The sequence below is a fragment of the Moschus berezovskii genome, chromosome 19, assembly GCF_049115385.1.
Source record: "Moschus berezovskii isolate FMDL1 chromosome 19, NW_MosBer_1.0, whole genome shotgun sequence".
Classification (NCBI taxonomy): Eukaryota; Metazoa; Chordata; class Mammalia; order Artiodactyla; family Moschidae; genus Moschus; species Moschus berezovskii.
Window position 1 is genome coordinate 4835198 of NC_142478.1, and position 26559 is coordinate 4861756.

At 41.4% G+C, this 26559-nt stretch overlaps 1 protein-coding gene across 9 annotated transcripts in view; it reads left to right on the top strand.

The window, feature by feature from the left end:
* Window positions 1–26559, top strand: part of ARFIP1 (ARF interacting protein 1) — a 146016-nt gene that overhangs the window by 113819 nt on the left and 5638 nt on the right. The gene's annotated exons all lie outside the window — the stretch shown is intronic.

Sequence of the window (26559 nt, forward strand, 5' to 3'; positions counted from 1 at the left end):
CCCCTGAGTCTGCAGCTCCACATATGCAGATTCAGCCCACCATGGATCATGCAGTGCTGTAGTATTTACTGTTGAAGAAACCTCACATGTATGTGGACCTACACAGTTCAAACCCATATTGTTTAAGGGTCAACTTTGGAGTTGTTGGAAATGAAATTCCACTTATACACAGTGTTTTCATGTTTATGGGTGCATAAAGTATATTTGCCTTCACCTTTCTGTCATTACAGTCATCATCAGCTGTGCTGTTCCAGTCTTTTCACATGTAACAATTGGCAAAAATACTTGATGCTGATCTTCAGACTGCTGTTGGTATCACGTGCTTTAAAAAGTTATGTAATGGTAGATTCTGTTCTGAATATTTTGAAAACTTTATATTAACGGTAGGTACAGATTTCAGGAAGGGACCAGCATTCTTCTCAGTACCTAATGAATGAGGAATAGCTGAAAGGTTCTGATTAGGGCTGCAGTTAGCATAACCTAAGAGAAACAAGCTAAGAAATCAACTTTCCAGCTTATTTCCATGCAGCATGAACACATCCAAACCCTAGAGCTGTGAGAGGCGATGTGGACCTACTGCAGCTTTTGTTGGAGGCAGAGTCATGGGATAACAGGCTCGGGGCTCCGGTTTAAGCAGAGAGGAGGTTCCGGTGTTTAACGTTACATGCATACTTGGATCAGGGAGAAGGATTGCAGTTCTCCTCCCAGTCGGGAACTCCGTACAGAAGAGGTGTGGCATCCTGTGGAGATAGGGTCTCATACTGCACACTGGTGGTCCCTTTCCTGTGCTTTTCATATCCTCTGAAGTCATAATAGAACTTCAGCTCTGCTTTCTCCCAGGTACCTTCTTAGTATTTTTCAGTTCTGTCACTTGATATCTTCTTGTCTTCTTTAATATTTCCTTAGAAACTCTTCTGGCTACTGTAAAAGCTGCATAGATTTCCTTGAGACCAGGATTGTCTCCTACCTTTTTTGTTTTTCTTTTAGCCACAGTGCATGAAAAGTACTGATTTTCTGTTACACTGCAGCCATTATGTTGTCAGTGAAGGAAGTCTCAGCAGAGTCATCAGACAGGTTGCTCAGCGCTGCTCAGACAAGAGCACAGTGAGTCGTTTAGTTTCATTAGCTGAGCACGTGCTGTGGCACTCATTCTGGTCATTTGGCTTACTATTCTGAAGGATAAGAGTATGTCAATACTTAGATATAGGCATGTATTTTAAATATAAACTAGTTTTTACATCCTGCCATAGAATCAGCACTGTACAGTGTGGTGCTGCATAAAGTGTGCTAGCGTTTTATGGGTTCTCCCTGAAGCTGACTTGAATGGGAAAAAGGAAGTCATCTAATATGAGGGTCCAGGACCTCTGCTAGTAGAGGGAATGCTTTTGGGAAATGTTTAAAATAGTAATTGTGTTCTCTTGGAACCTAATGGTATTTGTTGTGTGTGATTCTCTGAATAGTGAGATTATGGATATTTTTTGTATTTTGTATTTTTCTGTATTTTAAACATTTTCTATGAAAGGTTGTGTTGCCTTTATAAAAAGGGAGATAAGCTTGTTTTGAAATAATTAATGTCCCTAAACCACCCATGCTTATATGGTTCTTGCCATCAAATTATACAAGGATAAATAATGGCCGTGTAACTGCAACTCTCTTAACTGTATAGCTCTTTTTGAAACTTGGCGGTAGATCTCCAGATTTAGACATGAACCAGGGAAGGCACTTACTTATTATTTACTATGCATTTTACATTTATTCTCTTACTCATTCATCAAAACAGTCTTCAGACTCAGGAGACACACTGAGCAGTGAGGAAAGTTGGGAATAATAGAAGATTGTGACTTAGAAACACTCTTCAGGCACCCTTGTGAAAAGCCTGGACTAGGATCACTACATTAGCAGAGAAAGGAAAGAGCAGTGGTTTCAGGGCTGCATGGCAGGAATTGGGAAATTGACAGAGGAAGCTAATTTGGCCTGAAGGTTATGAGGGATGAAGGTTGGGAACTTGTTCTGCTTAACTCAGTGTTTAGTTTGAAATGACAACAAGATACTCACATGGAAGCAGTTGGTAGGAAGTTTATGGTGTGGGTTTGCACTTTGGATGAACAGGGTCAGAGTTCCAGAGATTAAAGTTTAGAAGTCATTACTTTGAGGATAGTATTGTCATTGTCTCATCTTGACCTTTCTTACTATAAACTAAAAAAAAAAAAAAAAGTTGCATTTATTCTCAAGGATTTTATTTATATTCATGGAGAGCCTAGAAATACCCTGTTCGGGGTTTTCCACAGTTGTCATCAAGCTTCAGTTTCAACTCAGCAGCTTTGTCTAAAATAAAATCTGTAAAGAAACTCAACATTTTTATCTTTCATATTTAATTCTTTAAAACTATAAAGAGATAATGTTCCTGGTCTCAGTTATTTCAAACAGTAAACAGCTATGATTTGGCTGAAGACCTCAACTCATGAGAAGAATTTTTTGTTTTCTTGCTTCTGCTGGAGCAGCTTCTCCCCTTTTCCTTTAGCAGCTCTAACGAGGGGAGGGTAAAGCCGGCCTCAGAGCTGCCGTCGGCCCTGCTTGCTCTCTCAGCAGCCTGCAGTGCCTCGCGTGTGGGACTCTTCTGTTGTGAACTGCAGCTGAATTTGTTCCTTAGTATTTCTTTTATGTACAGTTGTCACGTAACCTTCTCAGTGCTTGACTGTGAACAAAATACGAGCTTTCTATTTTTTAAATACCATATGTTGAATTTTTTAAAAAGCATAAGTCATCTGAAACATTCTCCTCCTCCTCCTCCTAAGTCACTTCAGTCGTGTCCGACTCTGTGTGACCCCATAGACGGAAGCCCACCAGGCTCCCCCGTCCCTGGGATTCTCCAGGCAAGAACACTGGAGTGGGTTGCCATTTCCTTCTCCAATGTGTGAAAGTGAAAAGTGAAAGTGAAGTCGCTCAGTCGTGTCCGACCCTTAGCGACCCCAAGGACTGCAGCCTACCAGGCTCCTCCATCCATGGGATTTTCTAGGCAACAGTACTGGAGTGGCTTGCCATTGCCTTCTCCGATCTGAAACATTGGTGAGTGCTGATTTGTAATTTGAGGATGTCCTAAAGGCTGTTGTTTTTTCTAAAGCTGTTTTTGCACCTCCTTTTGCCAGGACATGGCGGGGAGAAGGAGGGCCTTTTGGTTATCCTGGCTTTTCGAGTATCCTCCCGTAGCGACACTCCTCTTATAAAATGTGAGGCCAGATAATCAGACAGCTGGAACAGTGCAAAATTGAAAGCAAGTAGTCACTGCGTAAAGGACTCAAGGTCGTCCTGTGACTATTGTAATAAGCTTTAGTGGCCAAACATTGCAAGACTAGTTTTGTTTATTTTGTTTTCAGAACTTAAGGAAAAAAACTGAGAGTGATTGGGAGGTAGATTCTTTGCTGTTAGAAAATTGACGTGTGTATGTGTACTTAGTCTAGCCTTTTTTCTCTCTGGCAAAGCAAAAGGAATAGGTATGTATTAAAAATACCTGTGTGTCCTTACTGGGGTATGTATGTACATGTGTTAATGCTGAGAGTTGTGTACATATGTCCATGCTTGTCATTTACCCTTAATGGGAAAACTTGAATTCTTCTACTGTTTACAGTCTATACTCTGTCCACCCCCTTACCCTACCCCCACCCCCCAATACATTGTGTTTACCTTTAACCTAAACAAACCTCTGAATTCTCTTACTTACTAAACAGGATTGAGTTGCATAACAATAAGAGCACAACTAATTAGGCTCTTATAGTGTTTCTGTTTTCATCAATATTTCTTTTTTCCTAGACTTTTAAATAATGTAACTTGAGCTATTTTCTGACTTAAGGCAGTTTACCTTTTATTGTTCCTCTCAAAGTTTAAAACAAAGCATAGACTAAAAAATACAGTCACGGTAAAGAAAACAGTCATTCCTAGTGCTTTGTAGACTTTGTTGGAATAGGCGCCGTGCCTTCTTTTACAGCCTCATGATGCCCAGCAATGATGTTAAATGTATAGTAGTCATTTAGCAAATACATGTTTGTATTTCTTCCCAAAATTTGAGGCATGCTGCAGGGAAGGGAGGAGACGGAGGTGAGTAAGAGTCAACTAGGACACAGTCGATGCTTACCTCGCTCTTTGATTTAGTGAGGCATAGCATGCTCTCTCAGAAATGCTTCTGTTGTCTGCAATATGTCCTGTTTTCACGGAAAGAGAGCAAAAAATTCGAGGAAAATAAACACATAGTGTGAGTAACCCATGTTTACTTTCTTTCAAAACTTTTTATGGCTTAGAACCATGTAGAATGTGGAAAAAGTAATTTAAGATGATTAACCTTCCCCTTAAGATAATTGTAATTTAAGAGTACAAGTAAATATCTTTTCAGGTCTACTAATATATTGTGGGGAGGATCCTGAATGTATCAGAGATTCAGCAATAGTTTAGGGTATAAGCAAAGACTAAGAATCCCATTAATTTTGTTATATTCTTACTTTAAGAAGGGTGGAATATACTCTTTAAGGTAATGTCAGTTAATTAGCTATAACCATTAATTGCACATTTTTTTCTGTTACTATGGTCAGTAACTCAAAGGATGACAAGGGAGTTGGGGGTTGGGAGGCCAGGAGAAAAAAGATGAGCCAGACTTGGGATCTGTCCTAGAAACGTGTTTGATTAATATACTTGATTTTTAAAATATATATATTTCTTTAAAATTACAGTCATTCTTAACACTGGGTTGATGAAAAGAACTTTACTCACATCATGTTTCATATAGAATTATAATACAGTGATAATCCTGTGTGTTAGGATTTCTTTCCTGATATATTCCAGATTTATTTCGTATGTGTGTTATTATGAATTTAACTTAACAGAGACACAGTAAACAAAAGTGATGAGACAGAGAAAGAGGGGGACACACAGAGAATAAGAACAAGACACATTGTAAATCGACTTCACCTCCATTAAAAAACACACAAAACAAAGTAAACACAGATAATGTGAGACAGCTGTGCTTGTCGTTTTGGTGACCCAGTGACCGCATACAAATATGCTCTGTTATAGGGGATACTCAGGCCTACTACTTTTGTATAAGAATGCGCTGTAAATGCTGGGAAAGGCTAGGAGAGCAAACAGATTCTTCTCTTTGAGAAGATAGGAGCCTCTGAGTTTAAAAAATGGATATCTGTTGCCTGATTTCAAGAAGCATGTTAATTGTTACTTAATATGTACAAGCAGATACATTCTTGAAATCTTTTTCCCCATTCTCAAAAGAACTCTCATTTTTTACTCGATATTTTTAAAAGATTCGTGTCAGTGATTTACTGTCATCTTTATTTCTGTAATTATAGGTATAAACAATATTCTTGGTATTTGCCCCTAAATCATGTGAAGTTATTATATTCTATAGGTAAAAGAACGTGGTTCTAAATAAAACATAAGCCTTTATGGATTGAAAGGTAGAAGTATAGTGAGCAACCGCAACACTGTGCCAAGTATGGTTACCTCCATTTGGATCCTGTGAGACCATCCCTTACTCCTGCAGCTTTATTTCCAAATGTAATTCCTGAGTGGATTCAGTCATGTAATTTCATGTTGTTACTGTTTTTTATTTATTTAGCAAACATTTATCATGTATTATATACTGTGTACCAGGAGGTATTCTGACGTTGTTCTGGACCCAGTGAGCAAAAGTAAAAAAAATTCTACCCTCAGAGTTTATAGCCTAGTAAAAGAAACAGGGAAGCCTGGCATGCTGCAGTACACGGGGTCCCAAAGAGTCAGACACAACTTAGCAACTGAATAGCAACGAAAGAAGCAACACTGATCAAATCACAGCAAAACTCATGTATGTATGTATATATAAATTGTGGCTGTGACCAGTGAGTGGTCAGGGCAGGCTTCTATTAGAATGTGATGTTGAAAGTTCACCAGTAAAGTGAGAAGCAGAGAGTATTCCAGGTAATTGGAATAGTCTGTGGGAGGTAAACAGGGGCCAAACCATGCAGGCCTTATAGGCCATGTTGCTGCTGCTGCTGCTAAGTCACTTCAGTCGTGTCCGACTCTGTGTGACCCCGTAGATTGGAAGCCCACCAGGCTCCCCCGTCCCTGGGATTCTCCAGGCAAGAACACTGGAGTGGGCTGCCATTTCCTTCTCCAATGTATGAAAGTGAAAAGTGGAATTGAAGTCGCTCAGTCGTTCTCAGCGACCCCACGGACTGCAGCCTACCGGGCTCCTCCATCCATGGGATTTTCTAGGCAATAGTACTGGAGTGGCTTGCCATTGCCTTCTCCGATAGGCCATGTTAGGGAGGAGCTAATTTAATTGTGGGTGGGAATCCATTGCAGGAATTCTTGGCAAATGACAAGTCTCAAAACGGTGCAGGGGCTGTGGTAGAACGTAAGAGTGAATAGAGGCGTTTAAACAGGATGCTGGGAGTGCGGGCTGGCGTTGTGTTAATGAAAGTGGGGTGAGCCGAAGGTTTCCAGAGATACTTAAATGGTGGAACAGAAATACATGTAAAATATGAAGAATAGATTGATAGATAATTGGCACCTTTGACTTTTTCTATTCCTTTATTCAGCAAATATTCAGTACTTGTTTTTCCTGTCAGTCACTGAGTTAAGTAGTAGAAATATAATGGCCTTGCTGTCACAGAGCTTATAGGCAAGTAAGAGAAATAGACGTTAACCTGCTAATTACAGAAATACAAGCTGTGATTGGTGCTGTGAAGGGAAAACAGAGGGGTCTTATGAGCATACTTGACATGAGAGAGGAAGTGACCCTGGAGCTGAGATCCAAAGGGATGGAGAGGAGGTCACCAGAGGTGTATAGGGAAAGGAATGATGGGTGTGTGCTCAGTCGTGGTCAGGCTCCGCTGTCTATGGAATTCTCCAGGCAAGAAGACTGGAGTGGGTTGAAGATCCCCCTCCTCCAAGGGATCCTCCCAGCCTAGATCGGGATCGAACCCGCATCTCCTGTGTCTCCTGCGTTGCAGATGGATTTTTTACCTCTGAGCCATAAGGGAAAGGAATAGAATATGCAAAAGCCAGTCAAAGGTCAGGGAGTCCAGAGCATGCAGAGAACCAGGGGGAGAGGCTCTGGATGAAGCTGGACAGATAGATCCGGCCAACACAAGGGTGAAATGACCTCCATACAAAATTATTCATCACAGTATCACTGGTAATATCAAAAGACGAGGAACAACTGAGCAGCTCAGCAGTAAAGAACAAGCTGAATAAACTGTGGCTCATTTATACAACGGAACACTTTTCAGCCATTTAAAAAAAGACTAGGGATGTGATTAATAGAAAGATCCTCAGAGCATACTATTAATAATAAATGAGAAAACCAAGGTGCACAGCAGTGTATGTGGTACAAAACCTTTTGTGTAAGAAAGGAAAGGCTTAAGAATGTATGATCTTATTTTCTTGTATTTGCATAAAGCCCAAAGGAATTAACTAATTAACGTGTTTTGTTTTCTTTTTTACCTGTAAGGGGAATAGAGTAGTTGGAGACAGGACTGAAAATCTTGATATATACTTCTTCTATCCTGTCAATTTTGGTCCTACCTATTCAAAGGATGATTTTGACTAAAAAGAAAAAATATGTATAGATAAAAGATGTTTGATTTTAAATAGGATACCTTCTGTTTTCAAAAAGACTCAACCAGATTTCTATTTTTTAAACATAATTTTATTACCTATGACCTATAATTTTGCTTACAGCTTAAAATCAAATGATTGATTCTGTGTTGGAAAGAATAGACAGTTTCATCTTAAGTGTGAGGTTAGTAATGACATGATAGTGCCTTCCATATACATCAGAAAATATTTGCTTGTGTACTGCCATGTTTGCTGCGTTTAGTGGTCTGACTTCCATGTTCCTTTAAAACTTCTTAAGCACGTGTGACGGAGAAGGCAATGGCAAGCCACTCCAGTACTCTTGCCTAGAAAATCCCATGGATGGAGGAGCCTGGTAGGCTGCAGTCCGTGGGGTCGCTAAGGGTCGGACATGACTGAGCGACTTCACTTTCACTTTTCACTTTCACACATTGGAGAAGGAAATGGCAACCCACTCCAGTGTTCTTGCCTGGAGAATCCCAGGGATGGGGGAGCCTGGTGGGCTTCCGTCTATGGGGTCACACAGAGTCGGACACGACTGAAGTGACTTAGCAGCAGCAGCACATGTGAAACAGGAAAAATTTGCCTGTGGTTTGCTTGCCTCCTTTCCCTTTTTATAAAGAAGATGAAAGTTAGCTATCTTTGTATCAATCATGCAACTAAAAAGAATTGAGAGTTGTGGGTTGATTTTGAAATTAACAGCATCCAGGCCATACCTGTTGGCTGATTTTGAAATTAACAGCATCCAAGCCATACCTGTCCAGAGTTGCTTGATAGTTTGCAGCCCTCAGCTGGTGAACGAGGGAGAGAGCACACCGAACCAACCAGTTCATGCAGTCTCCCTGCCAGGTGTGCTAGCTTCCAGCAGGCAGTGTGAAGGAAAGATATTTTGTACACTAGATTTAAAAGCCTTCCAAAGGGATCTCTCATGAATCGCTGTTTTTATATATTAGACTTCGTGTGTGTGTGGCAATTATGTTTAAAGTCTTTGTGTTTTCTTGACCTCTTCTGGTCAGTTCATGTCTCTGTTGTTTATCTCAGAGGGGAGGGGATCGTTCAGTGCTTTTACTCTGAGTGTATAGATTCACTGATTAAAATCTAATTCTTGACCATTACTGCTTCATTGTCTCTGTTCTGTTAAATGGTTGTACTTGTGTACGCCTCAGATCCACATTTCACTTACTTTGCCAGCCTTGATTATCACCCAGGTCAGTTTGCCAGTTTGTCAGTTTGTGATTAAGGTGAGTTTTTAAGTGTGCAACCAGTGTGAGATTTGAACAGATCACTGGTGTCTGCATTCAATTTAGTGACAGTAGCATTACTGCACAATTTTTTTTTTTATTTTTGGTTCTTAGTAGTTACCGTCTTGAGATTTACTTAAAAATAAACCCTTTACTTAGTATTTCCGAGTAGAATCTCAGACTGTACCAGCAGTGTTTAAGAACTTGACTGTGTGTTGTTCTCTGTGACCTTCCTTGAAGTCCTCTCAGTAATGACTTGGTCCTTTCCTTGTTGACCATATATATATTTCCTCCATGACTCAACTACACTTTGCTTTCTTAGATTTGAAATAATCACTTTATAACTAGACTTTTTTCTTTATTCCTCTTAAATCTTGTAACATTCTTTTTAAAATTTCTTTAAATTTTCAAAAGATCCCTTTTAAAAATTATTCAGTACATTTTTAAGGTGCTTACTTTGGGCTATTATAATGACTAAATCTAAAGAAATATTGTATAATTCTATTATGACAAACTCTCTGCTACCAAGCAACTTAGAGTCTCATGGAGACCATTTCTGTTTTATGCAAAATGGTGAGTGAAGCATGAGGTAGAAGAAACCTAGAATTTGACGAAGAAAACCTTAGTGAGGGCTGGAAGTGGCAGTATGGCTTGAGCCAGACCACACAGGATGAGGAACATGAGCCCTGGCAGAAAGAGGTCAAAGAAAAAGTCTTCAAGAAATCCTGGATCATATGTTTCAGTGATTCGTAAACTTTTGTTATATTTTCTGTTCTCTTCTTAAAGCAAAACAGAGTATTGCTGCTTATGGATTTTTTTTTTTTTTTAAGAAAACTAATGGTTTTATTGTAACAAATTTTGGTAAAGATTTTTTAAGTTTAAACAGTTGTTAGGTGCCTGGGATGAGAATTTTGCAAGCTCTTTAAGAGGAAAAAAGTTAGCTTTCCAAGATAAAATATAGAACCACACTATGAAGGAAAACGATGTTGTGAATGTAAAGATGAATTTGAATGGACCATTAGTTTATTGGTAAGTTCCTTTTGCCCAGTGTCCAAAAGGCCAGTGAGAACAGGATCACCTATTTAATGAAAGGAAATACCCAGTGCCTTAACTACCCTCATGGCCCTAAATTAATTTTATGCTAGGAGTTCATATGCTAACTGGAAAGATTTATGCTATAAAACATGTCCTCGAGCAACTTGAAAGTTTCTTCTTCTGTGTATTATCATAGCGTCCAGGGCTTTCTCTAATCAAAGCAAAATCATACTGTGCTGTGAATGCCTGTTAGTCTGTTTCTTCTCCTCGACGTGACTGCCATGGGTACATAGTTAGGGCATTCGCTTCCTATAGTAAGTGAACTGATGGACACGGATCTTTGAGTAATCTGCATGTAGAGAAAGTCTGTCATCTTCTCAGCCAGCCAGCTTTCCAATTAAAGTCCTATTCCTTGCCTCAAAAAAAAAAAACCAGCAGAGGGAAAAGATTGGAGATAACCTTGGAAAACAGAAGCCAAATTGGTCACATCTAAACCTGGAACCTTCGGAGGGAAGGGTGAGGACTGGGAGTTAGCTAGCTTAGGCATTTTTGCTAAAGGGGAGAAAACGTGTACGAATCTGTTACTGGAGTTTACAGATTGCGTTTCATCAGTTACCTTCTTTTCAAAACTGGACTGCCCTTTGTTTACCTCATGGCATTTGGCCTCCACTCAGTCATGTCCGACTCTGCAACCCCGTGGACTGTAACCCTCCAGGCTGCTCAGTCCATGGGGTTCTCCAGGCAAGAATACTGGAGTGGGTTGCCATTTCTTTCTTCAGGGAGTCTTCCCGACCCAGGGATGAAACGCAGATCTCCTGAATTGCAAGCAGGAACCAGGAGGGAAGCCGCTTTTTACCTCATAGGATGCTTTTTTTTTTTTTTTAACCTAATTGTCAACGATTTGTTGAAACCCATCCCAGTGAGTCAGAAAAATGAAATCTGTTCTTCCACCTCCATATTTGTCTTTCCTTCTCTCCCTCCCTTCCCACTTTCCTTCTCTCCCTCCCTTCCCAAGGCCCACACCCATATTTCTGATAGTGCTTTTCTTTTTCAGCTGGTAGTTGCTTTTATGACAAACCATTTCCAAAGCTGTTACAAATAAAATTATACTTTGCAAACCCAATAAAAGGCCACGACAGGTATATTTTCCTGCTATTACTCTTCTGGTTTCTTACTGGAAAAAGATCAAGGATGCACAGAGAAAGCACATCATTATACATTTTTAAATAGTTGGGAGAAAAGAAAGGAGTTAATACCTTACATATTAGTGGTTTGAGACTTCTTACTAAATAGTGATTTTGTCCCAGCTTTACCTTTCATGTTTAAGCCAAGTTGCTGCTGCTGCTGCTGCTAAGTCACTTCAGTCGTGTCCGACTCTGTGTGACCCCATAGACGGCAGGCCACCAGGCTCCACCATCCCTGGGATTCTCCAGGCAAGAACACTGGAGTGGGTTGCCATTTCCTTCTCCAATGTGTGAAAGTGAAAAGTGAAAGTGAAGTTGCTCAGTCATGTCTGACTCGTAGCGACCCCATGGACTTCAGCCTACCAGGCTCCTCCATCCATGGGATTTTCTAGGCAAGAGTACTGGAGTGGCTTGCCATTGCCTTCTCCGATAAAACCTTATTTTATAGAATTATTATAAAGGAGAGCCAAAAAAAATAAAGGAGAGCCAAACAAGTTTGAAGAACTTAACAATTGTAAATAAAATTGTAAACTAATAACTTATTTTAACTAGAAATTACCTCATTTAAAAAAATTACCTCAATGTCTCTGATAAGGTATATAATCTAAATTTGATTTGGAAAAAAGTTCATTTGGTAGAAATAAAGTACTTTTTTTTATTGTTTGATGTCTATGAAGTAATATTTTAAGTTTTATAGTCAGTGACTGTCAACGGTATTTATCTTCTATTGATACATGCTGTGTAGGCAGGAGAAAGTTTTTAGTGTTATCCACTTGGTATCATTGAGTTAGACAAGTCTGCCTAGACAGCATATTAAAAAGCAGAGACATTACTTTGCCAACGAAGGTCTGTCCAGTCAAGACTATGGTTTTTCCAGTAGTCATGTATGAATGTGAGAGTTGGACTATAAAGAAAGCTGAGCACCGAAGAATTGATGCTTTTGAACTGTGGTGTTGGAGAAAACTCTTGAGAGTCCCTAGGACTGCAAGGAAATCCAACCAGTCCATTCTAGGAGGGGGAAGGAGGTGGAAGGGGGGTTCAAGATGGGGAACATATGTACACCCGGGGCAGATTCATGTCAATGTATGGCAAAACCAGTACAATAATGTAAAGTAATTAGCCTCCAATTAAAATAAATAAATTCAAAAAAGGAGATCAGTCCTGGGTGTTCATTGGAAGGACTGATGCTGAAGCTGAAACTCCAATACTTTGGCCACCTGATGCGAAGAGCTGACTCATTTGCAAAGATCCTGATGCTGGGAAAGATTGAGGGCAGGAGAAGGGGATGACAGAGGATGAGATGGTTGGATGGCATCACCGACTTGATGGACATGGGTTTCGGTGGACTCCGGGAGTTGGTGATGGACAAGGAGGGCTGGTGTGCTGTGATTCATGGGGTCTCTAAGAGTCGGACACGACTGAGCGACTGAACTGAACTGAACTTGGTATCATGTATCAGTTCTGCTCTTAAATTTCTCTTACCCAACTTCTGTTTAAAACCCCAGCTTGTGTCTGTGTTAGTAGTCAGTGTTGAAGTTTGTTTTGCCCTTTAACAATTACAGTATCGTATGGTATATTTTAGGTCATTCACCAGATGTTGCTATAGTGGTTTTCCTTCTGTCTGGTCTGGGTTGCTCTTTGTCAGATCTTTATGAAAGTTCTTTGTGATCGACTTCACAATGATTTAGTATATTTCTGAATTACTGTTAACTGTTTCTGATGTGAGGTTTTGAAAATTGGTCAAATCTTTCGTCATCCCACAGGCAGGAAATGTTGCTTCTGTCTTCTACTGCTATTTTAAATCTGCTTTTCTGTTGTGTTTTATTTAGCCTTATAACCACTTTAAGTTAGGAGATACATACATAAATAGATCAATATAGATTTTATTGTCCTGCTCTGTAACTATGGAGAGATTATGTGGAAGGTTTTTATTGTATGAATCTTTAATTGTGCATTATTCTTCCTAACGTTAGGAAGGGTTGAATCTTAGCTGCTCCAGCCTCTGCATTAGCTCCTTGTCCTGAGTCTGTGTGCCTGCAGCTTGAGGACCGGAGACAAAACAGAAAGAAGGTCAAAGTATCTTTTCTACATTACTTCCCTTCCTTTAGTTGATCTGTGAAACCTTTCTTCATTTATTTCAAACTTTGTTTAAAAGCTTTCTAAAATGCTTTTTGCCTTATGAATAGAGGCAGGTTAGAATAGGAGAAAGAAGCCACTCTTGGAATAGACATTCCTAAGTTCCCCAAATTCTATCTGCTTACTGGATGTCTAAAACTTAAGTGAATTACTCAACTTTCTGAGTCTTTTTTTTTTTTTTTTTAATGGAGAGTATAGAAGAACATGGAGAGAATAGAAGATTGCAAAGAGCAGAGGTAAGGGTAACATTTATCTGTTGAACAGGAAGTGCTTCACAAAAGTTAGTGTCACCTACTATAATAAAGAATAGTCTACCAAAAATTCTTGGCTGTTTCTTTGATACTGTATGCTTATGACTTCTCATGATTTTATAGCACAAATGTAGAAGTAAACTGAAAAAATATAATGACCCTCAGATATTTCCTTCAGCATTATGGCTTTCTGACCCTTCTTCTGAAAATAGGGTTTGATCTTTTCCCCTCATTTTGCTTTCTTCACGTCTCTCCTCAAGTCAGTTCTAATTGAGAAGCCAGAATCTTGCCCAGACTGACCTTTATAAAGTAAACCTGATGAAAAAACCAAATACTTAAAATAATGCTTTTGATTCTTATTAAAATTGCTCATGTACAGTGACAGCAGCATAATATCATTACCATGGTCGCAAAAATTATCTTTAAAATTGTACGGCAGCTGCTTTTCTAATAGTTCTTAATTTTTCCCTCTATTGGTAATGGTTTATATTTATTATTGGCCAGAACATCCTGAAGATTCTTTGTAGCTATCATAGCTTCATTGAATACATTTTGAGTCCATGTCCTAGTGCAAATTAAAATTAGTCAAAAATAAGTAGAGAAAGAGTAGAAAAAAAAAATTTACAAGAAGATGTAGTAAAAGCAAAATATTCTGTTTTTAATTCATTTAATTTAGAAGGTATATTCTTATGATAATTGATTTATTAGTTTAATTTACCTTTTTTTTGAGTTAGTAATGGTTGGAGTAAAGAATCAACTTACTGTTCTTATTTAAATTTGCATCTGATTTGAAGACTTAGTACCAGAATCAAAACTTGCACTAGAATAACACAGATGATAATAGAAAAGTGAGATAAGTTATCTGTTTTGGTATAAAACAGCTTCTGAGGTTAAAGTGACAGCGAAATTTTATACTTTATTTCCATAATTATATTTGAAAAGTTGTGAATCCCCAGAGCCTCTCTTTATACCAGAAACTTTTCTGTAGTGTGAATACTTTAAAATGCTTTTACACATCAGCCTTCTCACAGTTACCAAAATAATGTTTTTGTGAAAATGGATATTGTCTCATTTTGTTGTGAAAATTAGAATTCAGTCCTAAAAAGCATCCTCTTTTCTTTCTAGATTAGGTTTCCTTGGGGGGTGGGAAGCCATTTTAAATACAGCTAATGTCCCTGTTTTGAGGCTCGGTTAGGGTGTCTGTTAGGTTGGTTGACTGTCAGAGGGTGGGGACCCTTGTGTCGACATCAGTCCGTGCCCTTCCGTCGCTCAGTAGTGTCTGACTCTTTGTGACCCCGTGGACTGTAGCCTGCCAGGCTTCTCCGTCCATGGAATTCTCCAGGCAAGAATACTGGAATGGGTTACCGTTTCCTTCTCCAGGAGATCTTCCCAACCCAGGGATCGAACTCGGGTCTCCCACATTGGAGGCAGACGCTTTAAATTCTGAGCCACCAGGGCTAACTAAAAATTGTCTGATGCCCTTCCCACTTTCTTTTTGACGCTCTCCTAACTTTCTAGATTGTTGTAAGAGCTCTCTGCAGTTTAGTATGTGAATCGAATCCTGTGCTCTTTTATTGTCTTCTCCAATTCTAAAACACTGACAATTAAAATTCAAACCCAGAATTTTTTGTGGCCCAAAAAAACAATAACTAGTTAGGCCCTATTTCTAAAAATTAGAATTTCACACTAAAAATACAGAAGCCTTTTAGTTTCTCTGTAATTCCAGAAGCCAAGGGTCATCTGAAATTGGAAAACAAGAAAAGCAAAATACTAGAAGAGCAAGATAGAAATATTACTTTGTGACTCAAGTAGGTTTACTAGTGTAAAACCTTAATAACTCAAAATAGGGAAGAGTGTTCATAAACTTGTACATAAACTTTCAGCTGAATTTTATACTTCTCTAATTGAAGTGCCAGTTTCTGTCCTTAAAAATAAATAGAAATGTTTTTCTACTGAAAGAAAGCCTTTCAATAGAAAGGTTTTCCAGAGCCATTTGAGTTTCCAAATATATGTATACTTCTATTTAGAAAGCAACTTTGTCAGGAAGTTTCAGTAGAAAGGAACCATAAAAATGACCTGAATCTCAGTTTCTTCATTATTCAAGTGAAAAGAGAGTTCACATGGTAAACTTGGGACAGAAACGGGAATTAAGCCCAGTTTTCTTGAATCTGTCATTCTCATTCAACTTTATCACCCTCCTTCTGGAGTTAACAAGAGTCTCTAAGGGCAAAGAAAAGGATTGTCTACTTCATGGACAGAGAAAATAGAAAATTAATAAATGATTTATTTGTAGTAGATTTGCTTTGTTCCTAGTCTGGTAGGTGACATTTTCAGTGAAGGAAATTGTGTGCTTTTGCAAAAATTCAAAACTCGTCACATAGCAATTTGTAAGGATTGTAACATGATGTTTTAGGGACAGAAGTTTTCCTTGAATCCTCTGAGGTGTGTTACTTTAGACTCTACAAGCAAAGGTGAATGTCTTGATTATAAACAGAATTGATTTGTGGCTTTAGAGAGAATTAGAAACTAGAAAGATTATTTAAAACGTTCTAATTTAGTTTCATCTTTAACTTTATTGATTTCTAGTCTTTATTTTTTATACCATAGTTGAGTCACAAAGGTTCGTTGTTGTCCTGTTTTCCTTTGCTTCTTTATTTAATTGGTGTACATGTGTGCGTGCTTGTCATTTAGTTGTGTCCAACTCTTTGTGACCCTACGGACTGCAGTCCGCCACCAGGCTCCTCTGTCCATGGAATTTTCCAGGGAAGAATACTGAAGTAGGTAACCATTTCCTCCTCCAGGGGATTTTCCCTACCCAGACAGGGATTGAACCCATGTGTCTCTCTGTGTCTCCTGCATTGGCAGGCAGGTTCTTTACCCCTGAGCTACCTGGGAAAGTCCAGTAGGGCTACACACAGTTTATTTTGATTATTAAAATTGGTATGCACACAAAATACATACCCTTGGGCTTCCCAGGTGACTCAGTGGAAAAGCATCCGCCTGCCAAGCAGGAGACGCGGGTTCAACCCCTGGGTCTGGAAGTTCCCCTGGAGAAGGAAGTGGCAACCTGCTCCAGCATTCTTATCTGGGAAATCCCATGGACAGAGGAGCCTGGCGGGCTACAGTCCATGCGGTTGCAAAGAGTCGGACTCAACTGAGCGACTACACGACAACAATGCATCCCTCTTAGGTCAATACCTAGTTGTGGAATAGCTGGGCTGTATGTACAATAACATGGGAATAATAGGTGCGTGTTTAACTTTTTAAGAAATTGGCAAACTTTTCCTAGACAGTTGTACCATTTCACATTTCCACCAATAATATATGAGAGGCCAATTTGTTCTATGTCCTCACTGGTTTAAGTCAGAATTTCCCTAACAAAAAAAAGATGACATTGGTCATCTTTTCATGGACTTATTTGCCATCTGTTTTTTGTTTTGTTTTTTGGTGAAATGCCTGTTCAGACTTCTCCCCTATTTCTTGGCTAGGTTGTTTGTCATTTTCTTATTCATTTGCAAGAATATTTTGTATGTATATTGTGTATATCAGTTCTTTGTCTAATAGGTTTTGCAAATATTGTCTCCCAATATATGGCTTGCCTATTTCTTTTTATAACAGTGTCTTTTAATCAATTTTCTGGGGGGGGTTGCCCTGCTGGGTCTTCGTTGTTTCACGGGCTTGTCTCTAGTTGCAACAAGTGGGAGCTACTCTCTAGTTGCAGTTCGAGGGCTTCTTATTGCAACGGCTTCTCTTGTTGCACGAGCATGGGCTCTAGGGCACATGGACTTCAGTAGTTGCGGTTCTGGAGCACAGGCTTAGATGTCTCGTGACATGTGGGGCCCTCCCGGATCAGGGGTCACACCCATGTCTCCTACCCTGGCAGGTGGATTCTTCACCACCGAGCCACCAGGGAAGCCCATAACAGTGTCTTTTGAAGAGAAAAACATTTTAATTTTGATGAAGTCCGGTTGATTGTTTTCTTTTTATAATTTATTCTTTGTGTGAGCTGTTTAAAAATTTTTACCAAACCTAAGATTAAGATTTTTTTCCTGTTTTCTTCTAGGAGGTTTATAGTTTTTAGCGTCTACAGTTAGGCCTGTATTCCATTTTGAGCTGAGTTCTGTATATGTTACAAAGTATAAGGGTCAGGATTCATTTTTCATGACTCGCTCCTTGGATGTCTTTCCTGTCTCTCCACTCTCTTGAGGAGCTTTATCTAGCCATATGGCTTTGAATATCATCTGAATATTGTTGTATACTGACTCTTAATTTACGTTTCCAACCTAGACTGCCATACTGAACTCTTTCCAGTCTCAAAATTGTTGTTGTTCAGTTGTCCAGTCGTGCCTGCCTCCTCACGACCCCATGGACTGCAGCACACCAGGCTTCCCTGTCCCTACTGTCTCGCAGAGTTTGCTCAAACTCATGTCCATTGAGTTGGTGATGTCATCCAGCCATCTCATCCTCTGTCACCACCTTCTCCTCCTGCCCTCAATCTTTCCCAGCATCAGGGTCTTTAGTCCACTGAGTCGGCTCTTCACATCAGGTGGCCAAAGTATTGCAGCTTCAGCATCAGTCCTTGCAATGAATATTCAGAGCTGGTTTCCTTTAAGATTGACTGATTTTATCTCTTTGCTATCAAAAGGACTCTCGAGTCTTAAAGCATCAGCCTTCTTTATGGTCCAGCTCTCACATCCATACATGACTACCGGAAAAGTCATAGCTATTACTATACAGACTTTTATCGGCAAAGTGATGTCTCTGTTTTTTAATACACTGTGTAGATTTCTCATAGCTTTTCTTCAGGGAGCAAGTGTCTTTTAATTTCATGGTTGCAGTCATCATCCCCGGTGATTTTGGAGCACAAGAAAATAAAGTCTGTCACTGTTTCCATTATTTCCCTATCTGTTTGCCATGAAGTGATGGGACCAGATGCCATGATGTTAGTGTTTTGAGTGTTAAGTTTTAAGCCAGCTTTTTCACTCTCCTCTTTCATCCTCATCAAGAGGCTCTTTAGTTCCTCTCTGTTTTCTGCCATTAGTGTGGTGGTAGTCTCAAAATTGCAGTTACCTGTTGAACATTTCAATTCATGTTTACTTGAAAAGCATCTCGAATGTGTCCTAAACTGAGCTCCTTATGTGCCCTTTCCCTCCCTCCACACCGCCCCTCTCATAGTCTTTGTGTGTCGGCCTCAGTTGTTCAGGGCAGAATCGTGCCGTCCTCTTCGTCCCCTTTCTCTCACACCCCGCCTCTTGTTCTTTCTGATGGCCCCGCCCTCGAACTGAGAAGCCCCCCTTTAGCACTGCTCGCTTGTCACCACTCTAGTCCAGGCCGCGGTCAGCTCGCCTCGGTTGCTGCCGAAGCATTCTAGCAGGTCTTGCTAGTTCTGCCCATGAGTGTTTATTATCTGAGTTAGGTATTGTCGTATCTTGTAGCGCCTTCTCATCTCACTTAGAAAAGCAGCTAGAGTCTTTAATGACATCCAAGTTCTCACACCATCTGACCCTCATCACCTATTTGATTTCATCTCCCACCAGACTCACTCAACTCCAGTCGTGCTGGCCTTGTTAGTGTCTCTCCAACAACCCACCTGCCCACCGCAGGACCTGTGTACTTACTATTTTCTCTGTCTGGGGTGTTCTTCTAAGTATTTTAAATTTGGTTCATTTTCTTACTTCCTGTGGCTTCCGTGACAGCTCTGTTGGTAAAGAATCCACTTGCAATGCAGGAGACCTCGGTTCAATTCCTGGGTTGGGAAGATCTGCTGGAGAAAGGATAGGCTACCCACGGGCTTCCCTTGAGGCTCAGCTGGTAAAGAATCCGCCTGCAATGTGGGAGACCTGGGTTCTATCCTTGGGTTGGGACGATCCCCTGGAGAAGGGGAAGGCTACCCACTCCAGTATTCTGGCTTGGAGAATTCCATGGACTGCTTAGTCCATTGGGTTACAAAGAGTCAGACACAACTAAAGCAACTTTCACTTTAGTTCAGTTCAGTCACTCAGTCGTGTCCGACTCTTTGCAACCCTGTGGACTGCAGCACGCCAGGCTTCCCTCTCCATCACCAACTCCCAGAGCTTGCTCAAACTCATGTCCATCCAGTCAGTGATGCCATCCAACCATCTGATCCTCTGTCCTCCCCTTCTCCTCCCGCTTTCAGTCTGTCCCAGCATCTGGGTCTTTTCTGATGAGTCAGCTCTTTGCATCAGGTGGCCGAAGTGTTGGAGTTTCAGCTTCATTGTCAGTCCTTCCAGTGAATATTCAGGACTGATCTCCTTTAGGATGGACTGGTTGGATCTCCTTGCAGCCCAAGGGACTCTCAAGTATCTTCTCAAATACCAACTACAGTTCAAAAGCATCAGTTCTTTGGCACTCAGCTTTCTTTGTAGTCCACCTCTCACATCCGTACATGACTACTGGAAAAACCATAGCTTTGACTAGACGGACCTTTGTTGGCAAAGTAATGTCTCTGCTTTTTAATATGCTGTGAAGGTTGGTCATAACTTTTCTTCCAAGGAGCAAGCGTCTTTTAATTTCATGGGTGCAGTCACCATGAAAGGATGCAGTCACTGCTCGGGCTGCAGTGATTTTGGAGCCCAAGAAAATATAGTCTCTCACTGTTTCCATTATTTCCCCATCTATTTCCCATGAAGTGATGGGACCAGATCCCATGATCTTAGTTTTCTGAATGTTGAGCTTTAAGCCAGCTTTTTCACTCTCCTCTTCTCCTTTTTCCTCTCCTTTCACTTTAGGTCTTTATTCAAATGTCACCTTAGTGAGACCTCTTTTGGCCTTCTTTTTTTGTTTTTTAATTTGTTGTTAGTTTCAGGTGTACAGAAAATGATTCAGTTATACATATACTCATTGTTGTTTGGGTTCTTTTCCCACATAGCTCGTTACAGATTGTTGAGTAGAGTTTCCTGTGCTGTCCTTGTTGGCTACCTAGATATTCTGCATGTAGTAGTGTGTGTGTGTTAATCCTGAACTACTCATTTATCCTTCCCTCCCATGTTTCCCCTTTGGTAACCATAAGTTTGTTTTCAAAATCTGTGAGTTTATTTCTGTTTTGTAAATGAATATGTATCTTTTGTGTTGTTTTTTGAAAAATAGATCCCACATGAGTTATAGTGTATTATATTTGTCTTCGTCTGATTTCACTTAGTGTGGTGATCTCCAGGTCTGCCCATGTTACTGCACATGGCACTCTTTGGTTCTTTTTTACGGCTGAATGGTAGTACTGTTCCGTTCTGTGCACCTTCCCATTCCTGTATGGTGGCCGTTGGGCTGCTTCCAGGTCTTGGCTGTTGTGAGTAGTGCTGTGCTGGTCACCGCGTGCGTCTTTCCCTGTGCTTAGCCGTCCTCCTGGCGTTGCAGCGCCTCTGCTGTGCACACAGCTCAGATTCTCCTGTGCTGCTTTGTTTCCTTTGTAACAAGTGTCATCATCTGACATACTGGGTACTGTACTGGTTGTATTTCTCTTTATTCCCTCAATACAATACAAGCTTTTTGAGAATTGTCTGTTTTGTTGCTTGCTTGCATTCCAGCCCCTAGACCAGACCCTGGTAATATTTACAGAGTGAATGAATATAAGTAACATTTTAGGTGCAATATTTTTTTTCCTCTGAATATAAAGTGGAGACATCATCTTTTTTAACCTCTCCTTTAATAATAAAAAATGTGAAACACATTCAACAGAATGTTTCAGTATACAGGCAAGATATAAATAGTAATGACAGCAAACGGCAGCCACTCTCCTACCATCCAGCTTAAGAAACAAAGCCGCCCGTTCTTCCGCAGCCTGCTTGTTGCCCCCTTGCCCCGTGCCCCTCGCCTGCCGCCTCTGCAGCGCTCTTCTGAGTTTGTCTTGCTGTCGCCGCGGGTGTTCTGCGTGGTTTTGCTGCGTGTGAGCGTCTCGTTCAGTTACGTGTGTCTCCGAACTTCATATAAATGGGGTCCTGCTGTGAGTGTTCTGTTCTGTTCTCTCTGACCTTCCTGCAGGCCGTCCATGTTGATGCTTGGAGCTCTAGTTCATTTATTTTCACACCTTTATATCAATAGTATCCCCACTGCGTAGGAAACTAGTTTATGGGTTTTCCTGTAATTACACATTTGGGGTTGTTTTCTTGTATTATTATGCTAGAAACACTGTTGTTATGAACATATTTGTGCCCGTCTCATGTAAAAGTGTTCTTTCAGTCGTGTTCAACTCTTTACAATGCTATGGACTGTAGCCGGCCAGGCTTCTCTGTCCATGGAATTCTCTAGGCACGATATGGGAGTGGGTAGCCATGCCCTTCTCCAGGGGATCTTCCCAACCCAGGGATTGAACCCAGTTCTCGTGCATTACAGGTGGATTCTTTGCCATCTGAGCTGTCAGGAAAGCCCCATGTCTTGTGGAACGCATGTGCAGGTTTTTCTAAGGCATGTTTTTGTGAGTTAAATTGCTATTCCATAGGGTATATGCATCTTTAATTTTACTGGTTAATGCCAAACTATTTTCAAAAGTAGTTGTACAAATTTATACACCAGTTGGCAGTGTACAAGAATTGCTATTAAGTTTTCCTAAGGTAGAAAATAAAACAACATCTCACATCAGTTTTAATGTGCATTTCCTGTTTTCTTGTGAGGCTGATGTCTTTTCAGGCTCCATTGGCCACTTTTTCCTCTTCTGTGAAGTGCACGTCCCTGTACCCGCTCTTTTTGGCTGGGTTGTGGGTGTGCAGGGGTCCTTCACGTTTTCTGCATATGCACCCTTTGTCGAGTAATGCAGACCCTTTTCCCCACTTTGTAGCTTGTATTTTCACTGCCTTTGGGTGAATAGGAATTCCAGATTTTAAAGTAGTTGAATTTAACTGTCTCTTCTTCGTAACTTATGCTTGTTTCTCTTTAAGAAGTTCTTTCACACCTAAGGTCATCTGGAAACTTTCCCACCCTTCTGTCCAAGTATACTGCCCTCAGAGCTCTGCTCTGACCAGTCCTTGACAGTCTGTTCTCCAGAAGAGACCTGAAACTCAGTCACACTGGCAGAGGTGACCGAGAACAGGTCAGTGTTAGAAAACATTTTTACGTAAACAGGAATCAAATGAGAGCTAGCCTGTAATGTTTTATTTTACCTCTTTTTTCCAGCTGTGATTTTCATTGTGGCATCCCTGGTGACTCAGTGGTAAAGAATCCACCTGCCAGTGCAGGTGATGCAGGTTACATCCCTGGTCAGGAAGATCCCCTGGAGAAGGAAAAGGCAGCCCACTCCAGGATTCTTGCCTGGGAGATCCCAGGGACAGAGGAGCCTGGCAGGCTGAGTCCATAGGGTTGCAAAAGAGTCGGACATGACTTAGCGACAAAACAACAACAGTTTTCATTGATTCTAGTGGCGTACAGGGAAAATATTTGGTCCTAAAATCAAACTCCACTCATGTAAGGTAAACCCAGGTTTTAACTTTAATAATTTGACCTTATCTTAGTAGATACTTAGACAAATCAGTTTTCATTTTAAAGCTTGTTTTAAAAGTGGTTGCCATGCAAAACTTTTCTATCTAAACATAGAAAAGGAGATCAATATGGATTAATTAAAGTCTGTATTAAGAATGTTTAAACAGATTTTTAATGTAATACTGTGTTAACTTGAATGTTGTTAACCAAAGGATAGGAAGAAATTAAGTGCCTTCTTGGTGCTTGAAAAATGTGTTCATTTCAGAAGTGCAGACTCATGGAGTTATAGAGGGATCCTCAGAGGTTCTTGTGAGGTGATCCCTCAGGCAGAGGAATTCATTCTTGGCCTGAGGGCCTTGTCACGGCAGGCAGTGTGGATAAGCCAGTCGTGTCCATGCACTCCTGTCAGCAGAGCTTATTTGCTTAGCGCACATCTTTTTTTCATGGTGCTCGGGTAGACTTCACATCACTTTGTATCTTTGAAAAGTAGAAAACCCTGATTCTTGTTTCTCTTGCAGCACTTTTCTGACATTAGTTGCATGTGGGCATTTTCCTTCCACGCAGACAGTTCTCTGGTTTTCTGGACGCTAGCTGGGTGTCCTGAAGTTCAGCTGACTTCTGACCCTGTGGCCCCGCCAGCACCATCTGTGCACGCAGTTGGAAACTCTGGGGCGTCGCCTGTGTATCTGACCGGTCAGCTTGTAACATGGTTCCCACAGACCCCTCGGGAAGCTCAGTCATTTGTTAGAGCAGCTCACAGCGCTCAGGAAACAGTTGACTTATTACATCACCGGTTCATCACGGAAGTATTAAAAGACGAAGACGTCCAGTGGGCAAGGTCTGGAAGGGCTCTGAACACCAGCTCTTGTGCCCATGGGGTTTGGACGGCACCACCGTCCTTGTTTGTGGATGCGTCAGCCAGCCCAGACACTGTCCAGACCGGGTACTGTAGGGATTTTCACACAGCCTTCATTGCATGGGCACGGCTGATTAAATAATTGTCCAGAGGTTGGGAGGTGAGGGTGAAAATTCCCACCTAATCACAATTTAGTTCCCCTGGCAACCAGTCTCAAGCTATGGTTATCTAGGGGCTTTCCAGGAATCTTATTAACATAAAGGCTGGTGTGGTTGAAAAGTGCTTGTTGTGAATAACAAAAGACACTCATTTCACCTGTAATAGCTCTGGGACTATTTCAGGAACCGAACAGGAGACCAGATATTACAACTAAAGCTGCCTCCTTGGCTCTTACCACTTAGGAGATTAGCAGGTCTTAGGAGCTCTGCGCCTAGAATGGGGCCAAAACAAAGTGTGTATTTATTATTATAAATCACAGGATCACACTCTTACTTCTTACAAGTTCCAAATCAGTGGATTCTAAATAAAGGAAATTTTATCTCATTAAAAAATGTCACTGTCGTGTGGAGGTTTAAACCATCAAATAGGTAAATTTAGATTCCACTGAAATCGAAGGAATACTTTACTCTGTCAGACAGAGTACTCGGTAGGATCTGGTTTCATTTAACCTTTCAGCAGCTCTGCAGATGCAGTGCTCGGTGATGGCAGCCCATAGACAGATAAAGACCTTGGCCAGTGAGGTGAGGAGGACCCTGTGCCTGGTGCCACTGGAAAGTGGGACCGCCGGGCCTGGCACGTGTGCTTCCTGATTCCAGAGCTCCTTCTGGTAGTTTCTGTAAAAGAACAGCACTAGTAATAGGGATGTTTTACTAATGATCTAGATAAGTAACAAATACAGATTTGGGGAGGCTGTGCCCAGTATCAACTATAGATGGGGAAACAGTGGAGACAGTGTCAGACTTCATTTTCTGGGCTCCAAAATCATTGCGAATGCTGATTACAGCCAGGAAATTAAAAGACGCTTACTCCTTGGAAGGAAAGTTATGACCAACCTAGACAGCATATTAAAAAGCAGAGACATTACTTTGCCAACAAAGGTCCGTCTAGTCAAGGCTATGGTTTTTCCCGTGGTCATGTATGGATGTGAGAGTTGGACTGTGAAGAAGGCTGATCGCCGAAGAATTGATGCTTTTGAACTGTGGTGTTGGAGAAGACTCTTGAAAGTCCCTTGGACTGCAGGGAGATCCAACCAGTCCATTCTAAAGGAGATTGATCATGGGTGTTCATTGGAAGGACTGATGCTAAAGCTGAAACTCCAATCCTTTGGCCACCTTATGCGAAGAGTTGATTCACTGGAAAAGACTCTGATGCTGGGAGGGATTGGGGGCGGGAGAAGGGGACTACAGAGAATGAGATGGCTGGATGGCATCACCGATTCAATGGACATGAGTTTGCGTGAACTCCGGGAGTTGGTGATGGACAGGGAGGCCTGGCGTGCTGTGATTCATGGGGTCACAAAGAGCCGGACACGACTAAGCGACTGAACTGAACTGAACTGAATGCAAGTCTGGCCAGAAAATTGGAAATAAAAGTTCTCAAAGAATCTGTATTCCATGAATTGCACTTAGGTCTTGAGGCTGGTTAGTAGCAGTTTTGAAACCATGAGATTCAGATTGGGACTTGAACCTATGTTCTCTTAGAATCACTCATCTGGTGGGACTTACCAAGGCCCAGGTTCTTTGTGTCTCAGCTCAGAAGGAATCCAGCGAGAGGCAAGATGATAGGCAAGAAGCAGATGTATTGATAGAGGATGCTTGTGAGGGATGCGGTTGGGCAGTCAAGAGGCCTGTGCCCTAGAATTAAGCAGCTGCGTTTTTATAATCAAAGGAAAGTGGGGGCGGGGGTAGACTGCCTTCTTCAGTAGACCTCGGGCTTACGTCCCTAACCCCTCCACAGTATCCTGCAGGAGAGTGTGTAACCCTGTGAGGTCAAACTGTGATCATCATAGCAGTTATTCACATCAGCAGAAGGATGGTTCTTTCACTTAATGGCCTGGGGCCTATCTCGTGCTTTTATGGTTAAGCAAGCTGCTCTGTTCCACGCTGTCTGAGAGCTTTCTTGAGCGATCGTTAACTTAGAGCCCTTCCCCGAAGTCCCCTGGGTCTCCCTCTGTCTGTCACCCCCGTCGGGCTTCTCTAGCTGCCCGTGTAGCTGTGCCTTTCTGTCCATATCGGTTCTGCCTTCCTTGTTTGAGTGTCTGCTCCACAGCTGCGCGCTCTCGTAGTTTCTCTCATGTATCGCAACCACGCTGCTTATTAGCTTTTCCTCCTCCTAGGCCTATCGTTCTGCCTCTGATTTTCCTCCTTTTCACTGTGTTTTCTAAACCCTTATTAACTCCTAGGAGAGCACATTCTTAACCTTTTTCATGGATGCACCTCTTTTGCTGCCTAACAGAAGCACCCACAGCTTAGTGACCTTGAGCACTGTTATTCCCACAGTTGCCTGGTGGCTTTCAGCTGGAGGGCCCCTGGGCTCTGGGAGCAGCTGGAACCATTGGACCTCTGTCCCTGTGGGCTTTCGTCTAGAAGGGAAGCTAAATGGGGCTTCCTCACACTGCAGCAGCAGTGATCCCACATGGCCGGCACTTGTTTATGAGGCCTCACTTTCCAGATTTGATAGACTGAGCTCACTGTCACTGTAGAAACCTCCCCAAGGGTGTGGCTTGAGAGGGCTGACTGGAGCCACTGTTGTGTTAATGTAATAGTGCACTTTGCTCGCCTCCTGATTGCCTTCTGTGCGCTTGGGCGCTC